This window comes from Bombus flavifrons, unplaced genomic scaffold, assembly GCF_040668555.2.
Source record: "Bombus flavifrons isolate JBK064 unplaced genomic scaffold, iyBomFlav1_principal scaffold0024, whole genome shotgun sequence".
NCBI lineage: Eukaryota > Metazoa > Arthropoda > Insecta > Hymenoptera > Apidae > Bombus > Bombus flavifrons.
The window spans coordinates 255,001-261,628 of record NW_027184769.1 but is presented as its reverse complement, the minus strand read 5'-3'; positions in this window follow the sequence as shown (position 1 = coordinate 261,628).

The window sequence follows — 6,628 nt, the reverse complement described above, 5'->3', positions numbered from 1 at the left end:
CGTTTTTCGTACGTTTCTCGTAGAGCGACGAAAACGAGGAAAATAGTACTCGTACAGCGTGGAAATCGCGATAATTGCTCGCTCGCTGCGCTCGCTCGAACTATTCTAGCCCAACCCAAAACCGATCCCGCGAGTTTTAAAGAAGATTTCGATGAAATCGAAGAACGGACGCAAAAGGGATTGGTTTTGGGTTGGGCTATTTTTTTTCGAGCGAGCGGAGCGAGCGAGCAACGCGTAAGAGCGTGTCTTTGAAATATTCTTATACGTTCGAAGACTCTCTTCGAAATAACTCGCTTAAAAGCGTTATAAGGTATCGAAATTTTGGGTGGAATCGTCACGTATCGACGTAATCTAGTCGAACGTAACGATTTCGCTTTATTTTTTTGAAAAATTTTTTCCACCGGACCAACATGACCGGGAGGTTGGAACTTAGAATTTTTTCGCACCGGTGCGAAGAGGCCGAAAGTTCCGATCGAAATAACTCGCTTAAAAGCGTTACAAGGTACCGAAATTTTGCGTGGAATCGTCACGTATCGACGTAATCTAGTCGAACGTAACGATTTCGCTTTATTTTTTTGAAAAATTTTTTCCACCGGACCAACATGACCGGGCGGTTGGAACTTAGAATTTTTTCGCACCGGTGCGAAGAGGCCGAAAGTTCCGATCGAAATAACTCGCTTAAAAGCGTTACAAGGTACCGAAATTTTGCGTGGAATCGTCACGTATCGACGTAATCTAGTCGAACGTAACGATTTCGCTTTATTTTTTTGAAAAATTTTTTCCACCGGACCAACATGACCGGGAGGTTGGAACTTAGAATTTTTTCGCACCGGTGCGAAGAGGCCGAAAGTTCCGATCGAAATAACTCGCTTAAAAGCGTTATAAGGTATCGAAATTTTGCGTGGAATCGTCACGTATCGACGTAATCTAGTCGAACGTAACGATTTCGCTTTATTTTTTTGAAAAATTTTTTCCACCGGACCAACATGACCGGGAGGTTGGAACTTAGAATTTTTTCGCACCGGTACGAAGAGGCCGAAAGTTCCGATCGAAATAACTCGCTTAAAAGCGTTATGAGGTATCGAAATTTTGGGTGGAATCGTCACGTATAGACGTAATCTAGTCGAACGTAACGATTTCACTTTATTTTTTTGAAAAATTTTTTCCACCGGACCAACATGACCGGGCGGTTGGAACTTAGAATTTTTTCGCACCGGTACGAAGAGACCGAAAGTTCCGATCGAAATAACTCGCTTAAAAGCGTTATAAGGTATCGAAATTTTGCGTGGAATCGTCACGTATAGACGTAATCTAGTCGAACGTAACGATTTCACTTTATTTTTTTGAAAAATTTTTTCCACCGGACCAACATGACCGGGAGGTTGGAACTTAGAATTTTTTCGCACCGGTGCGAAGAGGCCGAAAGTTCCGATCGAAATAACTCGCTTAAAAGCGTTATAAGGTATCGAAATTTTGCGTGGAATCGTTACGTATAGACGAAATCTAGTCGAAAGTAACGATTTCGCTTTATTTTTTTGAAAAATTTTTTCCGCCGGACCAACATGACCGGGCGGTTGGAACTTAGAATTTTTTCGCACCGGTACGAAGAGACCGAAAGTTCCGATCGAAATAACTCGCTTAAAAGCGTTATAAGGTATCGAAATTTTGCGTGGAATCGTCACGTATAGACGTAATCTAGTCGAACGTAACGATTTCACTTTATTTTTTTGAAAAATTTTTTCCACCGGACCAACATGACCGGGAGGTTGGAACTTAGAAAAATTCCGAGCCGGTACGTTGGGACTTAGAAAAATTCCGAGGCGAGAACATTTTTTCGAGTTAACTCCGTTAAAAGCGTTATAAGGTACGAATATTATTGCATAAATCGTTCCAACTCGATGAAATACATCGGGATTAATGGTTTATTTCGTCGTGAAAATGTTTTTTAGAAACGGACCTATGCGTCCGGTCGTTGGGACTTTGAAAATTTTCGGACCGAACCGTTTTTTCGAGTTAACTCGCTTAAAAGCGTTATAAGGTAGGAATATTTTTGCATAAATCGTCCTAACTCGATGAATTACGTCGGGATTAAGCGTTTTTAGAATCGGCAGAAGGTAGAAAAAAAGTTTGGACCGATGCGACCGGTCGTTGGAACATAGAAAAATTCCGAGCCGGTACGTTGGGACTTAGAAAAATTCCGAGGCGAGAACATTTTTTCGAGTTAACTCCGTTAAAAGCGTTATAAGGTACGAATATTATTGCATAAATCGTTCCAACTCGATGAAATACATCGGGATTAATGGTTTATTTCGTCGTGAAAATGTTTTTTAGAAACGGACCTATGCGTCCGGTCGTTGGAACTTTGAAAATTTTCGGACCGAACCGTTTTTTCGAGTTAACTCGCTTAAAAGCGTTATAAGGTAGGAATATTTTTGCATAAATCGTCCTAACTCGATGAATTACGTCGGGATTAAGCGTTTTTAGAATCGGGAGAAGGTAGAAAAAAAGTTTGGACCGATGCGACCGGTCGTTGGAACTTAGAAAAATTCCGAGCCGGTACGTTGGGACTTAGAAAAATTCCGAGGCGAGAACATTTTTTCGAGTTAACTCCGTTAAAAGCGTTATAAGGTACGAATATTATTGCATAAATCGTTCCAACTCGATGAGATACATCGGGATTAATGGTTTATTTCGTCGTGAAAATGTTTTTTAGAAACGGACCTATGCGTCCGGTCGTTGGGACTTTGAAAATTTTCGGACCGAACCGTTTTTTCGAGTTAACTCGCTTAAAAGCGTTATAAGGTAGGAATATTTTTGCATAAATCGTCCTAACTCGATGAATTACGTCGGGATTAAGCGTTTTTAGAATCGGGAGAAGGTAGAAAAAAAGTTTGGACCGATGCGACCGGTCGTTGGAACTTAGAAAAATTCCGAGCCGGTACGTTGGGACTTAGAAAAATTCCGAGGCGAGAACATTTTTTCGAGTTAACTCCGTTAAAAGCGTTATAAGGTACGAATATTATTGCATAAATCGTTCCAACTCGATGAAATACATCGGGATTAATGGTTTATTTCGTCGTGAAAATGTTTTTTAGAAACGGACCTATGCGTCCGGTCGTTGGAACTTTGAAAATTTTCGGACCGAACCGTTTTTTCGAGTTAACTCGCTTAAAAGCGTTATAAGGTAGGAATATTTTTGCATAAATCGTCCTAACTCGATGAATTACGTCGGGATTAAGCGTTTTTAGAATCGGGAGAAGGTAGAAAAAAAGTTTGGACCGATGCGACCGGTCGTTGGAACATAGAAAAATTCCGAGCCGGTACGTTGGGACTTAGAAAAATTCCGAGGCGAGAACATTTTTTCGAGTTAACTCCGTTAAAAGCGTTATAAGGTACGAATATTATTGCATAAATCGTTCCAACTCGATGAAATACATCGGGATTAATGGTTTATTTCGTCGTGAAAATGTTTTTTAGAAACGGACCTATGCGTCCGGTCGTTGGAACTTTGAAAATTTTCGGACCGAACCGTTTTTTCGAGTTAACTCGCTTAAAAGCGTTATAAGGTAGGAATATTTTTGCATAAATCGTCCTAACTCGATGAATTACGTCGGGATTAAGCGTTTTTAGAATCGGGAGAAGGTAGAAAAAAAGTTTGGACCGATGCGACCGGTCGTTGGAACATAGAAAAATTCCGAGCCGGTACGTTGGGACTTAGAAAAATTCCGAGGCGAGAACATTTTTTCGAGTTAACTCCGTTAAAAGCGTTATAAGGTACGAATATTATTGCATAAATCGTTCCAACTCGATGAAATACATCGGGATTAATGGTTTATTTCGTCGTGAAAATGTTTTTTAGAAACGGACCTATGCGTCCGGTCGTTGGAACTTTGAAAATTTTCGGACCGAACCGTTTTTTCGAGTTAACTCGCTTAAAAGCGTTATAAGGTAGGAATATTTTTGCATAAATCGTCCTAACTCGATGAATTACGTCGGGATTAAGCGTTTTTAGAATCGGGAGAAGGTAGAAAAAAAGTTTGGACCGATGCGACCGGTCGTTGGAACTTAGAAAAATTCCGAGCCGGTACGTTGGGACTTAGAAAAATTCCGAGGCGAGAACATTTTTTCGAGTTAACTCCGTTAAAAGCGTTATAAGGTACGAATATTATTGCATAAATCGTTCCAACTCGATGAAATACATCGGGATTAATGGTTTATTTCGTCGTGAAAATGTTTTTTAGAAACGGACCTATGCGTCCGGTCGTTGGGACTTTGAAAATTTTCGGACCGAACCGTTTTTTCGAGTTAACTCGCTTAAAAGCGTTATAAGGTAGGAATATTTTTGCATAAATCGTCCTAACTCGATGAATTACGTCGGGATTAAGCGTTTTTAGAATCGGCAGAAGGTAGAAAAAAAGTTTGGACCGATGCGACCGGTCGTTGGAACATAGAAAAATTCCGAGCCGGTACGTTGGGACTTAGAAAAATTCCGAGGCGAGAACATTTTTTCGAGTTAACTCCGTTAAAAGCGTTATAAGGTACGAATATTATTGCATAAATCGTTCCAACTCGATGAAATACATCGGGATTAATGGTTTATTTCGTCGTGAAAATGTTTTTTAGAAACGGACCTATGCGTCCGGTCGTTGGAACTTTGAAAATTTTCGGACCGAACCGTTTTTTCGAGTTAACTCGCTTAAAAGCGTTATAAGGTAGGAATATTTTTGCATAAATCGTCCTAACTCGATGAATTACGTCGGGATTAAGCGTTTTTAGAATCGGGAGAAGGTAGAAAAAAAGTTTGGACCGATGCGACCGGTCGTTGGAACATAGAAAAATTCCGAGCCGGTACGTTGGGACTTAGAAAAATTCCGAGGCGAGAACATTTTTTCGAGTTAACTCCGTTAAAAGCGTTATAAGGTACGAATATTATTGCATAAATCGTTCCAACTCGATGAAATACATCGGGATTAATGGTTTATTTCGTCGTGAAAATGTTTTTTAGAAACGGACCTATGCGTCCGGTCGTTGGGACTTTGAAAATTTTCGGACCGAACCGTTTTTTCGAGTTAACTCGCTTAAAAGCGTTATAAGGTAGGAATATTTTTGCATAAATCGTCCTAACTCGATGAATTACGTCGGGATTAAGCGTTTTTAGAATCGGGAGAAGGTAGAAAAAAAGTTTGGACCGATGCGACCGGTCGTTGGAACTTAGAAAAATTCCGAGCCGGTACGTTGGGACTTAGAAAAATTCCGAGGCGAGAACATTTTTTCGAGTTAATTCGTTAAAAAGCGTTATAAGGTATAAATTTTTTTATAGAAATCGTTTTATCTCAATTAAATACACGAGGATTAAACATTTTTATAGAATTTTTTAAAAAATTAGCGTTCGTCGAACCGACACGACTGGGATATTTTTCTAATTTTTTCGTTAATTAACGTTACAAGGTATATATTTTTTTGGATATTTCTACTTATTTTAACGTGTTGTAATTGATTATAAACTTGTTTTTTGTCCGAAATCGATAAAAGAGTATGTTTACTGATGCGATTTTTCGGTGAAAAAAAAAATTAATTTTTTGGTAAAAATGTATTTCTATTATGTTAATTAAGTGTCTGGTAAAATATTTCGATGGTTGGATATTGCCTTTGTATAGTAGTGATCGAGCGTTCGCGCGACTAAGTTCCAGCGTCCCTTCCGAACGGTACGTTGCTACGGAGGTTTTGCACCATAAGCGCGCGGCCGCTAGCCCGGCCGGCGCCGGCCTGCCGGCCGGCGCTTTCGTATCTATAAGAGAGACGTCGAGCCGGACGGTTCGGTCGGAACAGCGTTGAGCGCGTGGCTATTCTACGGCCTCGGTTGAGAATTCAGTCACCGCTCCTCGAGTCTTAGTGTATTTTACGCTATTTCTCGACTGTTCCTCCGTTCTCGTACTGGTTTTTTCTCTACACTGCTGCGCCGCGGGTCGCTGTCCTGGACGTAATGACCAAATATCGTGGCAAGGTTCCCCTTAGTCGGGAAGCTGGTGACCTGTGTGCACGTATTCCAACGAAAGTTGGTTTCGTGCGTGCTTGTACTAACAGAGCATCGATTCAACCAAACATATATGGGAAAATCCGTCAGCTACTTTTTTTATACTTATAAATAAAATGCTGTCTTTAAAATTGGCCGCTGTAGAGCTTACTATCTTTGCGTAGTATGTCTTCTACGGAGAGTGATGTTCGAAGATTAGACTCTCTTATAATAAATGTATGTGGAGGAGAGGAGAGAGAATATTCTTACGGTATGTCCAGCGCGACGCACTGTGATATACGCGCTTGTTCGTTCAGCGTGAAAGGTGTATACGTGCTTTACCGCTAAGATATGTTATAAGAGAGATAATTTAAAAGATCTCAGGAGTGTTCTCGTGAAGTTACGACTCTTTTTGTATCATCATATGCTATATGATGAGAGAGAGAGTGGCGTTCGAAGATCTTACTGAACTATGGGTGTATCTCGAACGTCGCTGAGAGAAGGAGGAGGAGATAGATGTATATTATATATATATATCTAAAAATGAAAAGTCTCGTCGTACGGTGTTACGTCCCACCTACGACACGAAGAGAACTTAAACGAAATATCGAATAT